Here is a 23,580-nt window from a genome sequence, read left to right as displayed (position 1 = left end):
GCCCAAGAGGGCAGAAAAAGAAGTAGGTGAGCAATTAAACACACTGAGTCAGGAGCATCTCCCCTTGCGTTAAGCAATGTTGTAGAACATCGATGTTCTACATCGATGTTGGCGACCTTGGTACCATTTTGTCCACTTGATTGGAAAAGCCAGTCAATAATTTCAGGTCACTGTTGGCCTTAGAAGAAGAGCCCAAAGGCAACAAGCAAAGGTGCTTGTGTCCAGTCGCCTCTAGAAGCATTTTCACTTTCCCTTAAGGTTTCCCTTGATGAACATAGAAGTACTGTATGTAGAATTGACCCAGTGCTGCCCTGGTAACTCTGTATATTAGGCCAAATTTACATTTCTTACCTTTATGAGAGGCACCCTGGTAGGCTAGTGGAGTTACACACAAAGTCTGATCTCAGCTGCGCTGTCCAGAAATGCAACACGGTCCACTCAAATAACATTCTCTGAGCCTGTTTCTTTAGCTGTGAAAGAAGAATAACATACCCATCTAAAAAGGCAGCTTATTGTATTTGATTGGTCTTTTATTTTCTATGAAACTGTGTTTAACACAGTAATTATTTTCATTTGTGTACTACATTTGTGTTGTGTTTTTGGTTTCAGTTTTGTTTTTGAAATGGAGTCTTTTTTTTAGTGGTTTTTTGTTTTGTTTTGTTTTGTTTTGTTTTTGAGATGGAGTCTTTCTATTGTCACCCAGGCTAGAGTGCAGTGGCGTGATCTACGCTCACTGCAACCTCCACCTTCCAGGTTCAAGTGGTTCTCCTGCCTCAGCCTCCTGAGAAGCTGGGATTACAGGTGCCCACCACCATGCCCAGCTAATTTTTAAAATATATTTTTAGTAGAGATGGGGTTACAACATGTTGCCCAGGCTGGTCTCAAACTACTGACGTCAAGTGATCCACCCGCCTTGGCTTCCCAAAGTGCTGGGATTATAGGCATGAGCCACCGCGCCTTGCTTGTTTTAAAATAAGGGTTTCTTGGCTAGGCATGGTGGCTCACACCTGTAATCCCAGCACTTTGGGAGTCCAAGGTCCGTGCATCACCTGAGGTCAGGAGTTCGAGACCAGCCTGACCAATATGGAGAAACCCTGTCTCAACTGAAAATGCAAAATTAGTCAGGCGTGGTGGTGCATGCCTGTAATCCCAGCTACTCAGGAGGCTGAGGAAGGAGAATTGCTTGAACCCAGGGGGCAGAGATTGCAGTGAGCTGAGATCACACCATTGCACTCCAGCCTGGGCAACGAGCAAAACTCTGTCTCAAAATAAAAAAAAGATTTCTTAAAATGATATTTTCAGTATTTTATAGATGATGTGTAAGCAGCAATCTTAATAGGATGTTACCCGACACTTTGTGAGACTGGCAGCTGATTTGATCCAGATGTCTCTAATTCTTTTTTCTTTTTCTTTTTCTGTTTTTTTTTTTTTTTTTTTTTTTTTTGACAGAGCCTTGCTCCGTCCCCCATGCTGGAGTGCAGTGGCACAATCTCGGCTTACTGCAAGCTCCACCTCCCGGGTTCAAGCGATTCTCCTGCCTCAGGCTCCCGAGTAGCTGGGATTACAGGCGCGTGCCACCATGCCCAGCTAATTTTTTGTATTTTTGGTAGAGACAGCATTTCACCATGTTGACCAGGCTGGTCTCGAACTCCTGACTTTAGGTGATCTGCCTGCCTCGGCTTCCCAAAGTGTTAGGATTACAGGTGTCAGCCACTGTGCCTGGCCCAGATGTCTCTAATTCTAACATGAGATGTATTGCAGGATCATAGCAGAGTGAGTTGCTGATGTATCCAGAAGGAAACGAGCATGGAACTCTCACGACAGCTGTCCTGAGAAGTGTGTGTGTGCTGTGCTTGAATATCTCACTGCTCATTTATACACAGGCTTTCTGGTGACTGAGTTAACAGTATCTGTTTCATAAATAATGTAGTCCTCTTTCTTTCTTTCTCTCCCTCTCTCTCTCTTTTTTTTTTTTTTTTGAGACAGGGTCTTGCTCTGCTACCCAGGCTGGAGTGCAATGGTGCACTCTCAGCTCACCGCAACTTCAGCCTCCTGGGTTCAAGCGATTCTCCTGCCTCAGCCTCCCAAGTAGCTGGGATTACAGGCATGCGCCACCACGCCTGGCTAATTTTTTCTTTTTTTTTTTTTTGAGACGGAGTTTTGCTGTTTTTGCCCAGGCTGGAGTGCAATGGCACAATCTCGGCTCACCACAATCTTTGCCTTTTGGGTTCAAGGGATTCTCCTGCCTCAGCCTCCTGAGTAGCTGGGATTACAGGCATGTGCCACCACACCCGGCTAATGTTGTAGTTTTAGTAGAGATGGGGTTTCCCTATGTTGGTTAGGCTGGTCTCAAACTCCTGACCTCAGGTGATCTACCTGCCTCGGCCTCTCAAAGTGCTGGGATCACAGGCATGAGCCATCACTCCTGGCCTAATTTTTGTATTTTTAGTAGAGAGAGGGTTTCACTCTGTTGGCCAAGCTGGTCTCGAATTCCTGACCTCAAGTTATCTGCCTGCCTTGGCCTCCCAAACTCTTGGAATTACAGGCGTGAACCACCATGCCTGGCCAGCTCTATTTCTTTAAGCCTACATGTTTTGCACTTGTTAAAAGTATTTGAACATACAATTACTCAGCTTCCCTTGTTTACGTGTGAATTTTGTATAATCTTAAATATTTTTTCCAATCTAAGCTTTATTTTATCCCGTTTCTTCTATATTTGTATAACTTTAGGTGGCTATCTTCATTGAAAGTTTTTTCTCAAAAGCCTTAAGATAGAACATAGTTCTTGGCAGCAATTTGAAAGTTATTTGAGGAGAAGGGGAGACTTACAATGATGATTCAAATGAAGGAAACTAAAAAGTAATGAAGCAAGGCAGAGGAAAAAGCAGTACTCACTTGAGCACATCCCAAAAGAATAACATTTCAAATGTAACTAGAAAAAAGTATGCTGAAGTTCGCAATACAGAAATAATTATTAACAAGATAGCTTTAAAGCCCTGCTCAGCTTTTGAATGTTGGGAATTGACCCAGAGGTGGCTGTAACCTAAGATGGTTCCTTCAGTAATGACCATTTTTTCTTTTTCAAGATGATGATTATTCCCCACCTTCTAAGAGACAAAGACCAACGAGCCACCACAGCCACCAGTCCCAGAACCCGCCAATTCTGGGGAACGGAAAATGAGGGAGTTCAACTCTGGTAAGTTCTCAGCGAAATCCATGACCTTTTGCTTTATCTTCTGGACTCTCAATGTGACTGATGAAAGTTACCACATGCTCTGCAGGGGGAAATGGTTTAGCATGTGTTACTACATCTTAATCACATCTTTGTAAAGCCAGGAGCATTTTACAAGTCACGTTACAGACATTGTTTAAACATAGTCTGTATTTACCAAAGTATAGGACATTGTATCATCTCATATTAATTAGTTAGTTGGCTCAAAATTAGTGCTAATGACTTAGTAATTCAGTGATTTCTGTTAGCTTTAAAACCTTTATTTCAGAACTATTTCACCTCTTGGTTTTCATTTTTGCTGTGTGTCACTGCCTGCCGGCTGCTAATTTATTAACTCCCAGTGAATCACGTGTCCTGTGAAGGGACTGAATATTAGTGGCAATTTATGTTGATGATTTGTATTTTGAATAAATAGTTTGAATACATAGAACATTAAGCTTGTATACATTTTGAAAATAGTATTTTAATATTCTACTGTGTCATAGTTACAATGATTGGATATATATTGAATTTATATGTACTTTAAGTTGTTATATGTTTATGGTCTTTAGCATTCTAACGTGCAATTGTATATCTGTTAAGTCTTTTTTTTTTTCAAGATTAGACTGATTTATTGAGGCATCTGTTTGATGCCACATTAAGTGGCCCAGGCTTTGTGTAGGGGTTGAGGTTAAAGCAGGAAGAAGGGTGGTGAGAGGCGGGGTACCAGGATTAGGTTGGAATACCTGGGGGTGTTCTGAGGCTCCCCAAGTTTCCCTGGTCTTGGCCGGCTGTGCTGCTGGCCTGGGCATCTGATGGGCCTGCAAGGGTGGTCCAGGGGCTAGGGCAGGGACTTTGGAGTCACGCCGTTGGCTTTGAATCCAGACTCCTACACTTGGTAGCTGTGAACTCTCCATGCCTCAGGGACCTGCAGAACTGAGCTCTGTCGGAGCCAGGTTCCATCCAGGCACTGCGCATCCATCCAGAGGGGCACTGCCTCAGGTTGTTTGCTATTCACTGCCTTCTCAAGCAGACCCTTGTCTCCTTCTAGGCCCTCACAATCCAGTGGAGGAGACGAAACTCATCTGCCTCTGTCCCTCTGGGCACGCCTCATGCCAGGTGCATCTGTGGACAGGGGCCATGCTCCTGGGCTTCCAAAGTTGGAGAAAGCTGCCAGGCTCAGGTGGGTACATCACAGCAGCTGCTGCCCTCTGAACACAGTGACAAAAGAACACTCTGGGCCTGGAGCCCTGGTCTGGGGCATTGGGCAAGGCTGTTGCACTTCTCTGATCCCATTTCCCCATCTGGAAAGTGTGCTGATTGTATCTCCCTGTGGGCACTGAGGGCTCAGTGTTAGTTTGAGAGCCAGCATCTGGGGTTTGGGCTGTAATTCCCTGTCAGCCCCATAGCTGCGGGGAACCAGGGACTTTGTTGGGATTACCCTAGGCATCAGTTTAGCTTCCTGCCCCTGGCTTGGGCTCAGCACCTGAAGTAGTCTAGGGGGTAGGTGGTCCTGGTGGGGGCTGGGGCTTTTACCCAGACGATGTCACACTCAGAGCCAGAAGTCTTGGTGCGTGCTCTGGGCAAAGGTGCCAGCCTGTGTGACAAGAGCGAAACTCCGTCTCCAAAACAAAAACAAAAAACCTTGCATCATTTCAAGGGGCTCACACCTCCCTAAGGGCCTGGTAATTGGCTGGCTCTGGCCTGCATCTGGCCCCGAGGGTGTAGGTAACACCCCACCTTACCTGGTTTCTTCCTGCCAGGGCCAATCTTCAGACCTCAGGACTTTACAGCTTATCCCACCTCCCCTCTGGCCAGCCTTGAGCCCTTGTGGGTCCAGCACTTTTTCCAGGCTGTCTCCTGGTTGTCCTTCTGCCTCGAGGCCTGGCTCATGCTGCTCCCCCTCCCACTCTCCAAGACCCACAAGGACCACTCCACACCCAGCTCAGCCCCATCCCCTCAGATAGTCCTTTCTCTTTTCTCAGGTGGCCAGGTGCATATCTTGGTGTGAGGACCTTCACTGTATCTGGGAATGCCTACTGGTTACCTTGGTAACAGAGAACAAGGCATTTACCTGATATGAGTGTCTTGGTTCACTGTCTACATGGCTAGGGAGGGAATCAATAATAGGCTTTTCACTTGCTGCAAGGGCCAGTTCTCCTGGCCCCATGGCTCTAGGGATGGAGGACACTGCAGGAGATGCACCGCTCACTTCCCAGCTGAGGACTGTGGATCATCTCAGGGCGATTTCACAGTCCCCACATGCCCCACCCCCTCAGCTCTGCAAATACCAAGCAGTGCAGCCTGCCTAGGGGATGATGGGCTCGAGAGTGCCCAGGTAGTGCCCAGAGTGCCCTTGGCAGGCCCCTCACCTAGCTGCTTCCACAGCTCTGTAGCAAGAGTTCTAACCTTTTTTGACCGGGAAGCCTGCTGAGAATAAGAGCTGTGGACTGTTTTCCCAGAAAGGCATGTACATGCTCTCCACACAAAACCTTTCATCGTGGCCAAGCACAGTGGCTCATGTAATCCCTTTGGGAGGCGGAGCCAGTCGGATCACCTGAGGTCAGGAGTTCAAGACCAGCCTGCCCAACATGGCGAAACCCTGTCTCTACTAAAAATACAAAAAATTAGCCAGGCGTGGTGGCAGCCACCTGTAATCCCAGCTACTCCAGAGGCTGAGGCAGGAGAATCACTTGAACCTGGGAGGTGCAGGTTGTAGTGTGGTGAGATCACGCCACTGCACTCCAGCCTGGGTGACAGGTGCGAAACTCTGTCTCAAAAAACAAAACAAAACAAAATCTTGCATCCTTTCAGGGGGCTCACACCTCCCTAAGGGCCCAGTAATTAAACCCTTTGGGCCTGAGGGTGAGAAACTTTGTCTCAGTTCTTCCCCAAGTGATCAGCCCAGGGGTAAGGAAGGAGAAGCCAGAAAGCAGGACCCATGAGAAGGGCCCCCTCCTGGAGTTTGAGGCCCACACCCTCCTGCCCCTGCCTCTCCTTTGTCCAGGACTCCTCCCTGCTCTGCCCCACTCCTGGGGCCATAACCATGGGGAGCTGTGGTTTTCTACAGGCCCCTGGGCACAAAGTGGGCAGGCTCACCTGGAGGCAATCAGAGTAACATGGCAGGAAGTGAGGGGGAAAGCCGCCCTGGAACTGTGCTTCTCTGCCTCCTGACGTCACTGGCGTGCACTCCTCCCTCCCCTCAGGCAGTGGCATGAGTTCCATGTGAGCGCTGTCCTGCTCCCTCTGCTGCCTCTTTTTTTTCTTGGGGCTGCCATAACACTTTCCCTTCCCCAGCCCTGCCAACCTGGTGGGACATTGGGCTTCCCTCTCACAGGGTCCTGGGGACAGGCCCATCCTTTATCATACCCACAGAGAGACCGTTTTTTTCCTCAGGACCTGGGGAGCAGCCAGGTTCCATGAGCTAAATGCAGATCTGAACCAAGCTGGGATTGGGGTACACACTCTGCTCTACTGAAAAGTAGCTAGGGATTCCAACTAGGTGAGAAGGAGAGTGGGGCAGAGCCAGACCAGACAAGGACTGATCACCTGGAAAAAGCCTGCCATCAAAGGTCTTGGCAAATGCTGCGTGCAGTGGCTCACTCCTGTAATACCAGCACTTTGCGGGGCTGAGACAGGTGGACTACTTGAGGCAAGGAGTTCGAGTCCAGCCTGGGCAACATGGCAAAACCGCATCTCTACTAGAAATACAAAAATTAGCTAGGCATGCTACACTCCTGTAATCCCAGCTACTCAGGAGACTGAGGCAGGAGAATCACTTGAACTGGGGAGGCAGAGGTCGAAGTGAGCCGAGATTGTGCCCCTGCACTCCAGTCTGGGAGACAGAGTGAAACTGGCCTCAAACAAAAAAGAATATGGCCTTGGCAGAGAGGGGCCAGCCCAGCAGTGCCTTCCCTTGGGTTTCTCCTGGGTAGGCCTCTGCCATGAGAAGGTGCTTCCTTCTGCCTGTCCATGGCCCACAGCAATGGAATGTCTGCTTCTGGGGGTTGGGTGGGAGACTGCTGGCAGAACTGGAAACCTTCAGGTGGGGTTTTTTTGTTTTGTTTTGTTTTCGAGATGGAGCGTCGCTCTGTCACCCAGGCTGGAGTGCAGTGGTGGAATCTCAGTTCACTGCAACCTCCGCCCCCCTGGGTTCAAACAATTCTCCTGTCTCAGCCTCCTGAGTAGCTGAGATTACAGGCATGTGCCACCATGCCCGGCTAGTTTTTGTATTTTTTGTATAGATGGCATTTCACCATGTTGGCTGGGCTGGTCTCGAACTCCTGACCTCAAGTGATCCACCCACCTCGGCCTCCCAAAGTGCTGGGATTACAGGCATGAGCCACTGAGCCCAGCCCCTTCAGGGGGGTTTTGAGGCTTCACTACTATACTAGTTTCCTGTGGCTGCTGCAACAAATTACCACACACTTAGTGACTTAAAACAACCAAAATGTATTCCCTTACAGGTCTGAAGGCCAGAATTCTACAGTAAGTCCTACTGAGTCAAGGTGGGAGCAGGGTCGGTGGCTTCCGAGGCTCTGCAGGAGAATCCGTTTCCTGGCCGTAGAGGTGGCCTGCACTCCTCAGCTTGTGCTGCCCGTCTCGAATGACTGGAGTTTCCTGCTTCTGTCACTACACCTCCCACCCTCTCCATCACCTGCTCTGCTCTTGCAAGGATCCGAGTGAGTACATCAACCCCAAAAGCCAAAGACCCTTAACTTCATTATATCTGCAAAGCCCCTTTTGCCATATAAGGTCATGTTCACCAGTTCCCGGGATTAGGATATGGGCATCTTGGGGGTATCAGCCTGCTACAGCTAGGCTGCAAAACTGTTACACCCTCCTGGTGTTTCAATGATTGGGAGAAAAAGGGTTGGCATTTTTTGCTTAGGGGTCCCTCTTAAACTTGTATCTGTAAGGTCGGGGGTCCCTCTTAATCTTGTGTTTTTGTTTTTGTTTTTTTTTAGGTGGAGTCTTGCTCTGTCATCCAGGCTAGCAGTGGTGTGATCTTGGCTCACTGCAATGTCTGCCTCCTGGGTTCAGGTGATTCTCCTGCCTCAGCCTCCTGAGTAGCTGGGACTACAGGTGCCCGCCACCATGCCCTGCTGTTTTGTATTTTTGGTAGGGACGGGGTGGGGGTGGGGCTAGGGAGGGGGGTTTTGGCTATGTTGCCCTGAGGTCAAAGCGATCTGCCTGCCTCTGCTGCCAAAGTGCTGGGATTACAGGCCTGCACCACTGCACCTGGCTGCTGTAAAGTCTTATTTCACACAGCTGAGACACGTTTTAGGAAGTTTACTAAAAGACCCCTGGAGACCACCTCATTGTGACCTGCCTGTTATTGTGTTTAGTTTGATTGAACTTTTCTGCCCTCCTGCTTTTCAGCTTCTCTAATAGTCTCCCATTAAACCAATTCTAAGAACCACCAAAAAGGGGAAATTTTTTCTTGAAAGCAATAAAATGATATGGACTGTTAGAATGTAAAATATATGAAATCAGTCATTATACGTTAGTGCTGCTCTGACATAGGGACGTATTATTGAGAAGCAACTTTTGCTTGATTTTCAGAGAAATGGAATCATCGTATCGCTGATCTACATAAACAAATTGAAGAATTGTCTGAAAGAAAATATGGTATGTCTAAACTGGAAAAGTCCTGTAATCTTATGTTCATGGGCGTTTACACAGTGGAGTTACTGTTCATCATGGGGGTACCGTGGACAAGCCCAGGGCTGCCGGCGAGTTATGCCATCCTTACACGTTTCTCCTTGTAAGGTGCTTTGTAGTGTCTACACACTTTGTTTCTAGATTGCTGCAAAGCTGAGGAAAAGTTGTATTTCTTTAGTTATTAGTTAGCATTTCTTTGAAACTTTCAGTATGGAGATTGGAAATTTATTTACATATTTATTGCAAAGCCCTGGATCTTAGGGATTTCATTGAATTATTTATTTATTATTTTTGAGACAGAGCCTCACTCTGTCGCCCAGGCTGGAGTGCAGTGGCATGATCTCGGCTCACTGCAACCTCCGCCTCCCGGGTTCAAGCAGTTCTCTGCCTCAGCCTCCCGAGCAGCTAGGATTACAGGCACCAGCCACCACGCCTGGCTGATTTTTGTATTTTTAGTAGAGATGGGGTTTCATGATCTTGGCTAGGCTGGTCTTGAACTGCTGACGTCCTGATTCACTCACCTCAGCCTCCCAAAGTGCTGGGATTACAGGTGTGAACCGCCATGCCTGGCCAAATATTATTTTTTTAAATGAATTGTTTCTCTTAGTCTGCTTTGTTAAATTTGGAATTCATCTGGGTGCGGTGGCTCACACCTGTAATCCCAGCACTTTGGGAGGCCAAGGCAGGCAGATATCTAGGTCGGGAGTTCGAGACCAGCCTGACCAACATGGAGAAACCCCATCTCTACTAAAAATACAAAATTAGATGGGTGTAGTGGTGCATGTCTGTAATCCCAGCTATTCGGGAGGCCAAGGCAGGAGAATCGCTTGAACCCAGGAGGCAGAGGTTGTGGTGAGCCGAGGTTGCACCATTGCACTCTAGCCTGGGCAAAAAGAGCAAAACTCCATCTCAAAATAAATAAATAAATAAAATGTTCAGTACTCACCAAGGTGCCCCTATTGTCTCTACTTTTATCTTGATGCATCACTGAATTGATGTTAGATTTCAAATTCATCATTGCCCTGATAGTATTCTATCCTGAAGCCACCTTTATATAGTGATGAAAGAAATTGGCGATTTGTTATTATCCTCTCTCTGTTGGTATACATCAAATGCTCACCTAAAAAGAGCAACAACCAGTGGAAAACATGATGTTTTTATTTGGGTGACTATTTACTTGTAACCTACTAGCAAACTATAAAATTGTATGATATGCAGAATTTTAACTGCATTGCTTTAAGTGAACATTTAAACATGATAAACAATATTGATGGTATTTATGTTAATGTACTTAAAATGAACATTTTTCTTCATTATGAGTAATATAACCTACTCCTCAATGAAAACCTAGCACTAAGTTTGCTAATGAATTGAATGACATTTCCATAATATTTTTAGTTACATGCTTAAGGTTCTCTTAGTGTTTCTCCCACTTTTTAATAGCTTATGCCTTTTTCACCTTTGGTTTTTTTTTGGTTCATTTTAAAGTAAAAATCTCACAACATGTGATATCTGGAAACACTGTAACCTAGTGGTAAGACCATAGGCCCTGGGGACACAGGCTGGCCACGTCTCTTCTCCTGTCTGAGCTTTAGTATCCTCTTTTGTGGTCATGAGAACTGAAGATCTGTCCCGAAGATTTGATAAGATAGTGAAGTGCTTCACATAATACCAGACATATAAATACACAGTAAATGCTTCCTCCTTATATTTTTATTGATTGATTGATTGAGACAGAATCTTGCTCTCTTGCCCAGGCTGGAATGCAGTGGCGTGATAATGGTTTCTGCAACCTCCACCTCCTGGGTTCAGGCAATTCTCCTGCCTCAGCCTCCCGAGTAGCTGGGATTACAGGTGCCTGCCACCATGCCCAGCTAATTATTGTACTTTTAGTACAGACGTGGTTTTACCATGTTGGCCAGGCTGGTCTCGAACTCCTGACCTCATGATCTGCCTGCCTTGGCCTCCCAAACTGCTGGGATTACAGGTGTGAGCCAATGTGCCCAGCCTGTCTTTTCTCTTCACACCTGCAGTTCATGATGAAATATTAAATATGTACTAGTGGATATTACTTTGCTGAATATTGCCTAGTGAATATTAAGTATTTATTCTCACCTTTCAGACATGAACTTATGAATTCAACAGGTGAAGATTTACAACTTGATAAATCAGCTTTGTGAGGTACGTCTTCAGTCTTACGTCAGATTAGAAGATTATGTGAGGTAATTAACACTTAACATTGATTTAATGGTAGCTTCCACATGAAATAGTATGCCTCTAAGTATTAATTATGTCCTAGGACAGGAGAATTCATGTTGTCAAAATTCTCATACTCTCTAGAACAATAAACTCATTTTCTTTTTATTAGTAAATATTGCATTTATGGGTAGACAAAACTGAACGAACAATATTTGTTCTACTTTTGAGATGCAAGATTCATCTGGCATAATGCATTGAACAGGTTATTATTGAAGTCTACACCAGTCAACTGAATAAGCATTCATCAAATGTCCATGATATGCAGGACATAAGTTTTCTTTTAGAGTATGGAACCATGCATATTATCTTTTAATTAGATGATTTAGTTAGATATGTTTTTAAAGAACTAGAAATATAATTGATTTTCTTGTTTTGGCTCTGGAGTGGAGTGGGGACGAAACAGAATGGATTCACACTGTTTAGATTTACTAAAATGGAAGGATTGCAGCAAGATCATATCCCTAGTCTCCCCATAGCAAATGTCACCTGCTAGCTGTTTTTTTTTTTTTTTTTTGGAGGTTGAAGTTTTGTTCTGTCACCCACGCTGGAGTGCAGTGGTATGATCTCAGCTCATGGCAAGCTCACCTCCTGGGTTCAAGCAATTCTCCCTGCCTCAGCCTCCTAAGTAGCTGGGATTACAGGCCTCTGCCACCACGCCTGCCTAATTTTTGTATTTGTAGTGGAGTTGGGGTTTCACCATGTTGACCAGGCTGGCCTTGAACTCCTGACTTCAGGAGATTCACCTGCCTCAGCCTCCCAAAGTGCTTGGGATTATGGGTGTGTCACTGCACTTGGATTTAATGGGATATTTCACTACAGACTTTGGTAAACAGAATATTCGCATTTTTGGTGTTCTTTTTATTTTACTCATACTATTTTTCTTTGGACTCAATCACAATAACAGAATTAAAGATCAAAGTGTAAAAGTTAAAGACCAGTACAGATTCAATAGTTATTCTTTTCTACATACTGTGTTTAAATGATATCCCTTTTTCTTTTTGTTCTTATAGCTCGAGCTGTAAAAGCCAAAGGTCCGGTGATGATCCCATACCCTTTCTTCCAGTCTCATGTTGAAGATTTTTATGTAGAAGGCCTTCCCAAAGGATTTTTTTTTTTTTTGAGATGGAGTTTTCACTCTTATCGCCCAGGCTGGGGTGCAATGGCGCAACCTTGCTGGTCACTGCAACCTCTGCCTCCTGGGTTCAAGAAATTCTCCTGCCTTAGCCTCCCAAGTTGCTGGGATTACAGGTGCCCACCCCCACACCAGGCTAATTTTTGTATTTTTAGTGGAGATGGGGTTTCACCATGTTGGCGGGGCCAGTCTCGAACTCCTGACATCAAGTGATCTTCCTGCCTCGACTCCTGACATCAAGTGATCTTCCCGCCTCGGCCTCCCAGAGTGCTGAGATTACAGACGTGAACCCATGTCTGGCCAGGAATTTTGTTTTTTAGGAAGGCTTTCTACTAATGGAATTCCTGGCCTTGAGAGGATGTTACTTTCGAAGAAAAGGATTTTTTTGTTATTAAAAGGTAAGATTCCTGGATTCTTATTGGACTGTTATGAGTAATCCATCTTTAGTCATTCACCACTAGGGTTGTATTTAATTAAGTCTGAGTTATTTTATGGTGGTTTTGTTTTGTTTTGTTTTTTTTTTACCGAATTTTGTTCTCATTGCCGTGCTTGAGGGCAATGATGTGATCTCAGGTCACCACATTCTCTGCCTTCCAGGTTCAAGCAATTCTCCTGCCTCAGCCTCCTTAGTAGCTGTATTTACAGGCATGCGCCACCATGCCTGGCTAATTTTTTGTATTTTTAGTAGAGATGGTGTTTCACCATGTTGACCAGGCTGGTCTAGAACTCCTGACCTTGGGTGATCCACCCGCCTCGGCCTCCCAAAGTTCTGGGATTACAGGCATGAGCCACTGTGCCCAGCCTGGGCCTGCTTCTTTCTCTTTTTCTTTTTTTTCATTAGCAGCTTAAAATTGGTGCCTTATTCAGACACAAGCAAAAGGACATTAGCCCAGCTTTGGAAATAGGTGAGAGCCCATCTATGATTTTCCTAGTTTCTCCTCCCCCTTTGCTTTTTGCTCTCTTGTTAGTATATTAATTGTTTTCACTCTCTGAATCTATTTTCCCCGTTTCTTTGGCAGACATTTTTACTTGTCTTGGAAGAGTAGGTGAAGAGCTGTTTTTAGGACTCATTGAAAGGGTACAGTATGGGTGACAGTCTTGGCTAATGGTAACATCCAGGGAGCTGGGGTCAGCGTGAGCTGGAATCAGTTCAAATTAGCAAAGCACTGGCACTCAGTGGCAGGAATACAAGTGACTGCAAAGTGTTAAACACATCTGGAAAGGGATACTGACATCATCCTCAGAATCTGTGGGGAGTTCACATAGCCAGTTAAGACCCATTCCTCTTTGACCCTATAAAGATTCTTTAAAGAATAATACCCTTAGTGGTTTTCTAGCCAGCTTGCCTGCTCATTTATCTTTGAGGATGACATGCCTTGTGGAGCTCCACAGGCCCCAGAGGGGTGTGGATTCTGCATTTAAAAGTGCTGAAGCTGAGAGACTGGGTCTTGGTGGACCCTGAGAGGTCTGTTTCTCCTCTACTCATTGTTCCTTTTTTTCCCAACAGCTGGCATTGCTGTTTAAATGGGTTGTTCTTTGCTGTTTTAAGTTGTTTCATAGTGGTGTGTCAGGATTTGGATTTTCTTAATACTTTCCAAGCTGGTGACTTGAGTGGTGGTTAGGGAGGAAATGTTTTAGGACTGTTCTGGAGCTATTGAGGTCAGGTGTCTAGATACTCCCAGCTTGTCTGTTGAGGAGAATGCTGTTCTCATTGTGCTGCCTTTGGTGGTGCTGTGTGTGGCTCTTTAGATGTGGGTGGAGGTGAGCTGGGGGAGTTAATGAGATCTTTTTTAGGTGCTTTTGATAAAGTAGCCTGCACTACAGGATTCACTGTGACTTTTTTCCTTAACCTATGCATTTCTCTCTGCTAGCTTTTGCTGTCTTTCTCATGCCTTTGATTTTCCCAGCTCCTCTTAGTTGAATTAACCTAAGTGCTCTGCTATGGTTTAAATGTGTCCCCCAAAGTTTATGTGCTGGAAACTCAATCCTCAATGCAACAGTTGGGATGTGGGGCCTAATAAAATAGCCTTTATGAATGAGTTAATGTTATTGTGGTAATAGATTAGTAATCACAGAATGGGCTTATTATAAAACAGAGTTCAGCCCCTTTTGCCCTCTTGCTTTCTTGCACTCTCTTTTCCTTCTGCCTTCTGTCTTCTGTAGTGGGATGATGCAGCAAGAAGACCCTTACCAGATGCAGGCCCCTCAACCTTGGACTTCCTAACATCCAGAACTGTTAAGAAATAAAATTTATTCCTTTCCTTTCCTTTTCTTCCTCCTTTCCCTTCTCCTCCCTTTTCTTCCGTTCCCCTTCCTCTGTCTCTCTCTCCCTCCCTCCCTCCTTCCCTCCCTTCCTCCTTCCCTCTTTCTCTCTTTCCCTTCCTTCCTTTCCTTCCCTCCTTCCCTTTTTCCCTCCTTCCCTCCTTCCTTCCTTTTTTCTTTCCTTCCTTTTTTCCTTTTTATAAATTATGCAGTCTGTGGTATTCTTTTATAGAAGCATGAAATGGACAAAGACTCCATTTTCAAGAGCAAGCACTTTTGTAGTTTCTGAGCGAATTATGACTGCAAAGGAAGTTCTATAGGTAGCCTCAGATCCACTACATAGGAAGCATGCTACCAAGCAGACCTAGGATCTAGGATTTGATCAAGTGCTGGGCAACATGATACCTCTGCAATTTAGCACTTCCCTATATACCTCCAGTTGGCTCAGCCCATTAGGGCTAAAACTACCCCTCATATCCTGGTGTCTCTTGTAGGCAGAAGCCTTGCCTAAACCCTAAGCTGCTTGGCTCACATTCTGTCTTGTGGTTTTTTTGTAGGGGGTTCAAATATACACAAAAGAAATATGTTGAACCTCCATGCACTCAACCCACAGGTTAAGCAGTTACCTCCATTTTTCCAGATTTGTTTCGTCTGCTTCAATCTCCCTAAAAATTTATGTTTGTACAGGAAAGACTGAATAAATAGCTAATTCTCCACCCTACCTCTCATCTTAAGTCACTTTTCAGAGTAGTAAGTTAGTGACCTAGTAACCTTCCCTCTAGTGACCAGTAGTTTTTTTTTCTGAATACCATTATGAACTCATAGATTATTGTTTGCATTTTATGTATTTCAGGCCATTGCAGTCTTTATTGTTTTGGATGCTTACATTGTCTCATCTAGGTTAATAATTATCTCTTCAAGTTGACTTTCATGTCTTTTTGACGTGATCCTGTTGGACTTTGATGGCTTCCTTGCTTTCTGGCAAAAAAGATGTTCCAGGATCAATATACTGCACCATACATGGAGTCAGCCATTTCTCTAGGGAACCTTGATTCCTTTTAGTAGAGAACACAGTTTGAGGTCTTGGACTGAATGACTTTTGTGAACCTCCTCTCCTGAGACTACAGCCTGCATCCCTGCATATAGTCCATTTGGAGCTCTTGTTGGGCACCAATAGATCTCCTAAAACTGCTATATAGTTCTGCCTCACTCTTACAAAGATTCATCTCTGGAGAGTTTTGTGCTCTACCCCCAGATGTGGTCTTTCTGGTTCTGAAGCTTTTGCTTCAGTCACCCTGAATTTTGCCAGCCCTATGCATGCTATACCTTGGATTGCCAACTTGCTCTCACTGAAGCCAGTTTCTCTGGTTAGAATAGTTGCCCAAACCCATGCCTAATACTCTAGTAAACAAGGTTCTACCTAAGTTCATCAGCCTCCCTAAGTTCTGGAATTACAGGCTGCCACCATGCCCGGCCTTCACCAACATTTGCCATTGTCTGTTTTTTTTTTTTCCTTTATACCTTAAAGCAGTATAAGAACAAGTGTCTTCAATTATAGGAAACAGTATAATCCCAGGGCATTGGGAGGCTAAGACAGGAAGATGTCTAGATGCCAGGAGTTTTTTTTTGTTGTTGTTGTTGTTTTGTTTTTGTTATTGTTGTTGTTGTTTTTGACAGAGTCTTGCTCTGTTACCCAGGGTGGAGTGCAGTGATGGGGTCCACTGCAACCTCCACCTCCCAGGTTCAAGTGATTCTCCTGCCTCAGCCTCCCGAGTAGGTGAGACTACAGGTACATGCCACTACTGCCCAGCTAATTTTTGTATTTTTGATAGAGTCAGAGTTTCACCATGCTGGCCAGGCTGGTCTCGAACTCCAGACTTCAGGTGATTTGCCTGCCTTAGCTTCCCAAAGTGCTGGGATTACAAGCATGAGCCACCATGCCCAGCCTGATGCCAGGAGTTTTAGACTAGCCTGGGCAACATAGCAAGACCTTGTCTCTACAGAATATTTAAAAATTAGCCAAATGTGGTGGTGCCTGTGTATAGTCTCTCTCTCTCTCTCTCTTTTTTTTTCTTTCTAACTTTTTGTGACATGGTCTGGCTCTGTCACCCAGGCTGAAGTGCAGTGGTGTGATCATGGCTCACTGCAGCCTGAAACTCCTGGGATCAAGTGATCAATCCTCCCACCTCATCCTACCAAGTAGTAGGGACCACAGGCGTATGCCACCCAGGTCTTGCTATGTTGTCCAGGCTGGTCTTGAGCTCCTGGCCTCAAGCAATCCTCTCACCTTGGCCCCCCACAGTGCAAGAATTACAGGTATGAGCCACCATGCCTGGCCCCTACCCTGCCTACTGAGAACCAAAAGAAGGACCCAAATTCTCCTTAGCTCAACTCGAGCCATTTCCTGATTGCTTCATCAGCAAGGAGCTGGTTATTGGGCTGTCCAGGCCTCCCAAGCAGCACAGAAATGAGGTGAAGGAGTTTTCCTGTTGCTCCACTCTGTAAGGAGTTGGAGGGTGATGTTTACTCATTTGCAGAGAGAGATGCCTTGTAGACACCTCAGGATGGAGAGGACCCTGATTCCAATGTCCTTTTTTTCTTCAGAAACAGGACCTTGCCTTGTCACTCAGGATGGAGTTCAGTGCTCCTATCATGGCTCATTATAGCCTCAAACTCCCAGGCTCAAGCAATCCTACCATGTCAGCCTTCCCATAGCTGGGACTACAGGTAAGCATCGTGACACTCAGTGAATTTTGTTTTTATTTTGTTGTAGAGATGGGACCTCAGTATGTTGCCACGGCTGACCTTGAACTCCTGCACTCAAGGGATTTTCCTGCCCTGGCCTCCCAAAGTATTGGTATTACAGGCATGAGCCATTGTGCCCACTGCCTCTGGTTCTTAACCTTCTGCCTCCCTCTTCCAGTTTTAAAGAATGCTTGTAATTACATGGGCTCTCCTAGATACTCCAGGATAATCTTGTTTTAAGGTCAGCTGATGAGCAACATTAATTTTATCTGCACTCTTAATTCCCCCTTCCTATGTAATTGTGCTGTGTAACATAGGACATGAGCAATTGGTGGTGGTGGGGGTTATTACTTTGGCCACCACAGTAACTATTTTATGCCAGGTACTCAGCTAAGCACTGGTGAATTAAGCATGAATAACACACACTCCCTAATCTCTATCCATTCATGGGAGGAGCACTTCACCTGCCATGCTCCTGAGAATCTCGGGAGCCAAAGAAGTCCTCTATGAGGAGGTGATGCCAAAGCAGACAAGTGACAGAGGAGTCGAAGCTAGCTAGGAAGAGAGTAGAGGTTTAAGGGGAAGCATATTATAAGCAGAGGATATTACCCACTTCAGAGACTCCCAGAGGAGAAAGAGTGTGTGTTCAAGGGGCAGATGAGGCTCAGTTGGACTCCATAGCAGATGAAATGGAGAGAGGCAAGCAGTGAGGCTGCCTTGCAAGGCAGGGCAGAGCAGGGGCTGTTAAGGAGTTTGGACTTAATCCCTGAGGCAAGGAGAAGTGATGTAAATGGGGGAGTAACATGATGAGATTCATGGATTAGAGACATGGCTCAGGCTGCTATGGAGAAGGCACCAGGGAGAGCAGATGGCTCAATGGGTGTGCAGGAGACCTCTCCCTGAGTTTAGGGAGAGGTTTTTAAAACAGAAGAAGTTTGAGTAATTTAAATGATGATGGGAAGGAGCTAAAAGTGGGGGATAGGTTAAAGATACAGGAAAGTGGGAGGAAGAACCGACAAGTGAGGTTCCAGAGAGGGCAGGAGAAGAGGAGATTCCCATAGGGGGATTAACACTTTCTTTTCTTTTGTCTTTCTAAGACAGGGTCTCACTCTGTCGCCCAGGCTGGAGTGCAGTGGCACAATCTTGGCTCACTGTAGTGTAGACTTCCCAGGCTCAAGGGATTTCTCCCACCCCAGACTCCCAAGTAGCTGGAACTACAGGTGTGCACCACCACCACACCTGGCTAATGTCTCTTTTTTTGGTAGACACAGAGTCTCACTATTTAGCACTGATTGGTCTCCAACTCCTGGCCTCAAGCGATCCTCCTGCCTAGGTTTCCCAAATTGCTGGGATTACAGGCATGAGCCACAATGCCTGGCCTCTGCTAGTTCCGTATTCTCTAGAGTTGTCTTTACTTTGTGCTAGTGTGTCCCTCATTGTGCTGATCCTCTGTAAAAATTAATACCTTTTTTTTTTTTTGAGATGGAGTTTCACTCTTGTTGCCCAGGCTGGAGTGCAATGGCGCTATCTCGGCTCAGCACAACCTCCACCTGCCGGGTTCAAGCGATTCTCCTGCCTCAGCCTCCCGAGTAGTTGGGATTGCAGGCATGTGCCACCATGCCCAGCTAATTTTGTATTTTTAGTAGAGATGGGGTTTCTCTATGCTGGTCAGGCTGGTCTCGAACTCCTGACCTCAGGTGATCTGTCTGCCTTGGCCTCCCAAAGTGCTGGGATTACAGGCATGAGCCATTTTGCCTGGCCAAAATTAATACTTTTTATATTAAATTTACATATATATATATATATATATATATATATATATATATATATATACGTTTTTTCTTTTTGATACCAGGTCTCACACTGTCACCCAGGCTGGAGTACAGTGGCACAACCTCTGCTCACTGCAGCCTCCACCTGCCAGGCTCAAGCAATTCTCCTGCCTCAGCCTCCCGAGTAGCTGGGATTACAGGTAAGTGCCACCACACCCAGCTGATGTTTGTGTTTTTTGTAGAGACGAGGTTTCGCCGTGTTTCCCAGACTGTTCTCAAACTCCTGAGCTCAAAGCAGTCCACCCACCCTGGCATCCCAGAGAGCTGGGATTACAGGTGTGAGCCATCTTGCTCATTCTAGTTTAAACTTTTGAGTGGTTTGTGTCTCCTGATTGGACTCGTACAAATACAGAATTGATGCTAGGAAGGGTACCAGGAGATAGACGCACACAGATGGGATTTGGGAATAGGTTTGGTTATCCAAGGAGCAGTGCTGAGCTCCTTGCTAATGGGATATGGGATGCTGGTGATTTCCAGGAATTGAGCTCACAATGACTCAAGCTGCCACATACTGTTGATTGTGAAATGCCAGTTGAAGCATATGTCCTGCGAGCTTAGGGGTGCTACAAGTTGACCACTGCAGCAGTAAAGATGACTCTGAAGAATGGCGTGGGATGGATCCTTTCAAATGCACTTGAGCAGCGGTCTCCAACCATGGCCACAGAGCTGGAGGTGAGCAGCAGGCGAGTGAAGGGAAACTTCATCTGTGTTTCTAGCCCCTCCCATCGCTTGCATGACCACCTGAGCTCCATGTCCTGTCAGATCAGCAGCAGCATTAGATTCTCATAGGAGCACAAACTCTGTTGTGAAGTGTGCATGTGAGGGATCTAGGTTGTGTACTCCTTATGAGAATCTAATGCCTGATATTCTGTTACTGTCTCCCATCACCCCAGATGGACAGTCTAGTTGCAGGAAAACAAGCTCAGAGATCCCACTGAGTCTATGTTATAGTGAGTTGTAGAATCATTTCATTATATATTACTATGTAGTAATAATAGAAATAAAGTGCACAATATATGTAATGCACTTGAATCATCCTGAAATTATTCCCTCACTCCCAGTCTGTGGAAAAATTGTCTTCCACACATTCACTCTGTTTTTTGGTAGAGGCAGGGTCTTAATATATTGCCCAGGCTGATCTCAAACTCCTGGCCTCAAGTAATATACCTCTCTCAGCCTCCCAAAGTGCTGAGATTACAGGCATAAGCCACCACCCTCAACCAAGACTTTCTTAAACCAAATAAAAATTAAGTGAGATTACTTGAGCCCAGGTGGTCAAGGCTGCAGTGAGCTGTGATTTCACCACTGCACTCCAGCCTTGGTGACAGTGAGATCTTGAAAAAAAGAAAGAAGAAAGTAAAGAAAGAAGAAATGAGCATGGTGGGCATGGGGACAGATGGCAATGTTAAATAGAATGGTCAGGGGTGGCCTCCTAAGTGAAAATTGAGTAAAGATTTGAAGGAAGGGAAGGAGGTGGCCAAGGTGCTGAGGGAAGAGGATTGTAGGCAGAAACAATAGAATAAACTGTCTGAGGTGTGTCTCTGGCTCTGGAAGGAGGCCCATGGAGCAGATGGAGAGAGGAAGAGAATTAGGGGAGGGAGCCAGGGAGTTGCTGGGTGGGGATCAGTACAGATCACATAAGCCCTGGGAGGTTATTGGTGGGGCTTTGGCTTTTACTCTGACTCAGATGGGAACTGCAGGAGGGTTCTGAGCAGAGAGGCGACATGATCTGTCTCCCGATTTAAAAGCATTCTCTGGCTGCTGAGTTGAGAAAGACTGTGGGAAGATGTGATAGAAGCATGGGGGCCAAGCTTTGCCAACATCCAGGCAGGACATGATGGTGGTCCTGACCAGGGTCGTGGTGGTGTTGAGAGATGGTCTGAGGGGAGAAGTAGGGGAGGAGGCCAGGGAGTTGCTGGGTGGGGATCTTTAGTAGATGTCGAAGACAATCAACAGGATTTCCTGACAGACTGGATATAGGGTGTGAGAGAAGGCAGGGGTCAAGGTTGAGTTTGATTGTTACTGAAATTATTAAGTAATTTTAAAAAACACTACTGCCTTTCCCAATCCTACCAAGTATGGGATGCTAGATTAAAGAAATCTCTTCAGGCTCATTGCAATGGCTCATGCCTGTAGTCCCAGCTGTTTGGTAAGCAGAGGTGCGAGTATCTTTTAAGGGCAGGTGTTCAAGACCAGCCTGGACAACACAGCAAGATCTGCTCTTTACAAAAATATTTTTCAAAATTAAATAAATGTAGCTAGGCATGGTGATGTGTACTTGTAGTTTCAGCTACTCAGGAGGCTGAAGTGGGCAGATCTCTTGAGGCCAGGAGTTTGAGGCCAGCTTGGGCAACATAGCAAGAACCCTCACTCTACAAAAAAATTTAAAAAATAACCAGGCATGGTGACACTCAACTGTACTACCAGCTACTGGGGAGCTGAGGCAGGAAGATGGCTTGAGCCCAGGAGCTCGAGGCTGCAGCGAGCTGTAAATGCACAGCTGCACTCCAGTCTGGGTGACAGAGCAGTACCTGTCTCACAATACAAATAAAAATACAAGTAAAATAATATCTCAAGTCAGAGCCTTTTGGCTCTGCAGCCCTTGCAACCCCTCAGCCGTGCAGTGGGGTTTGCGTCGCTGGGAATGAGGAGACCCCTGCCCGGTGTTGTTGCCTGACTAATCAGTGTTTTAAAACATACATTAATCGGGGTGGGCATGGTGGCTCACACCTGTAATCCCAGCACTTAGGGAGACCCAGGCGGGTGGATCACCTGAGGTCAAGAGTTCAAGACCAGCCTTGCCAACATGGTGAAACTCCTTCTCTACTAAGAAAATACAATAATTAGCTGGACATGGTAGTGGACGCCTGTAATCCCAGCCACATGGGAGGCTGAGGTAGGAGAATCACTTGAACCTGTGGGGCGGAGGTTGCAATGAGCTGAGATTGAGCCACTTCACTCCAGCCTGGGCGAGAGAACAAGACTTTGTCTCAAAGAAAAAAAAGTATTATATCAACATGTAATGGTTTTATTATTAATATGTAATGAATATTAAATATTTTTAAAATCTTATATCAACATGTAATGGCTTTAATATGTGATGAATAATATTTAAAAATTTGGGTCTTATTTTCTAGTTTTCATATAATTATCTACAGAAAGAAATAGTCTTAGAGATCTTCAATAAAGTTAAAAAAGGTAAAGGGATGTTAGACCCCAAAAGATTGAGAATTTCTAGTTTACAAATATTCAGACTAAGCCACATACAACTTGCTACTTGAGCTATTTTTTTTCTTTGTTTTTTATTTTAGGAGATGGGGTCTCACCCTGTCACCCAGGCTTGAGTACAGTAGTGCTATCACAGCTCACTGCAGCCTTGAACTCCTGGGCTAAGGGTACTCCAACCTGAGCCTCCTGAGTAGCTAGGACTGTAGGTATACATGACGATACTTGGCTAATTTTTAAATTGTTTTGTAGACATGGGGTCTCACTTTGTTGGCCAGGCTGGTGTCAAACTAATGGCCTCAAGTGACCCTTCCACCCCTGCCTCCCATCCTAGAGGTGTGTGCCACCACAAGGAGCACTTGTTCAATTTTCTAAAGAAAAAATTTCTAAAGTAAGGCTGTGGGATGATGGCAGGAAGATAAAAGAAAAACAGAAGAATAAGTTAAAATGACTTATTCACACATATTCTTTTGACAGCAAGAAGAACTTTTAGTATATACATTCCTTACAAACAAACAAACGGCAGATAAACAATGTTGTATAGGAACTTCAACACACACTGTACAATATTCCCACTTTGCTGACATAAGTTATGGAAATTTCGTGGTTTACTTGAGTGTCGCTACCAGTATTTTGCTTCTCTGATGATTTTTATCAACTTCCTCATCTGTTAACTTCTCTCCAAGGTATGTCATGTCACGACATAGTGCCGCTGCATGAACATGGCCAGTGTCTTCCTATTAAACATGTAGAATGCTTTCCTAATTTCTCTTTTTACTCTCTGTCTTTGTGTTCTGCATTTTCCTTACTTTTATTGTCAGAAACTCCAGAAAGTCAGTCGTACTAATTTATCACGATTTGCTTTATTAATTTATACTTTGCTTATATGGAATTTTGCCCAACAGACCTCATTACAATTTCTAACCTGTTTTATTTTGTTTTTTTTTTCTGAGACAGGCTCTCCCTCTGTTGTCCAAGGCTGGAGGGTAGTAGTGCTATCGCAGCTGACTGCAGCCTCAACCTTCCAGGCTGAAGCGATCCTCCCATCTCAACCTCCCACGTGGCTGAGACTACAGGTGCTTGCCACTATGCCCAACTAATATTTGGAATTTTCGTATACGTGGATTCCAGAGGGGTGACAGCGAAACATGAGTAAGCATGGATTTTGGTATATGCAGAGATGGGGGGCTGGAACTAATTCTGTATACTGAGGGACGGCAACTGTATATATTTTTACAATTACGCTGTAG

At 45.3% G+C, this 23,580-nt stretch overlaps 1 long non-coding RNA gene across 1 annotated transcript in view; it reads left to right on the top strand.

The window, feature by feature from the left end:
- The first annotated feature begins 2,972 nt into the window (after positions 1-2,972).
- Positions 2,973-23,580, top strand: part of LOC134756539 (uncharacterized) — a 33,336-nt gene continuing 12,728 nt past the window's right edge. Inside the window, exons 1-11 of the long non-coding RNA XR_010129281.1 lie at positions 2,973-3,196; positions 4,263-4,394; positions 7,678-7,893; positions 8,179-8,332; positions 8,777-8,842; positions 10,998-11,056; positions 12,145-12,664; positions 17,133-17,255; positions 19,129-19,245; positions 19,638-19,777; positions 23,288-23,482. This is a non-coding gene — a long non-coding RNA (uncharacterized lncRNA). The remainder of the gene's footprint in view (positions 3,197-4,262; positions 4,395-7,677; positions 7,894-8,178; positions 8,333-8,776; positions 8,843-10,997; positions 11,057-12,144; positions 12,665-17,132; positions 17,256-19,128; positions 19,246-19,637; positions 19,778-23,287; positions 23,483-23,580) is intronic.

The sequence above is a fragment of the Gorilla gorilla genome, chromosome 10 (genome assembly GCF_029281585.2).
Source record: "Gorilla gorilla gorilla isolate KB3781 chromosome 10, NHGRI_mGorGor1-v2.1_pri, whole genome shotgun sequence".
NCBI classification, from domain to species: Eukaryota; Metazoa; Chordata; class Mammalia; order Primates; family Hominidae; genus Gorilla; species Gorilla gorilla.
Note: the sequence above shows the minus strand (reverse complement) of the source record. Positions and strands in the feature narration are given on the sequence as shown.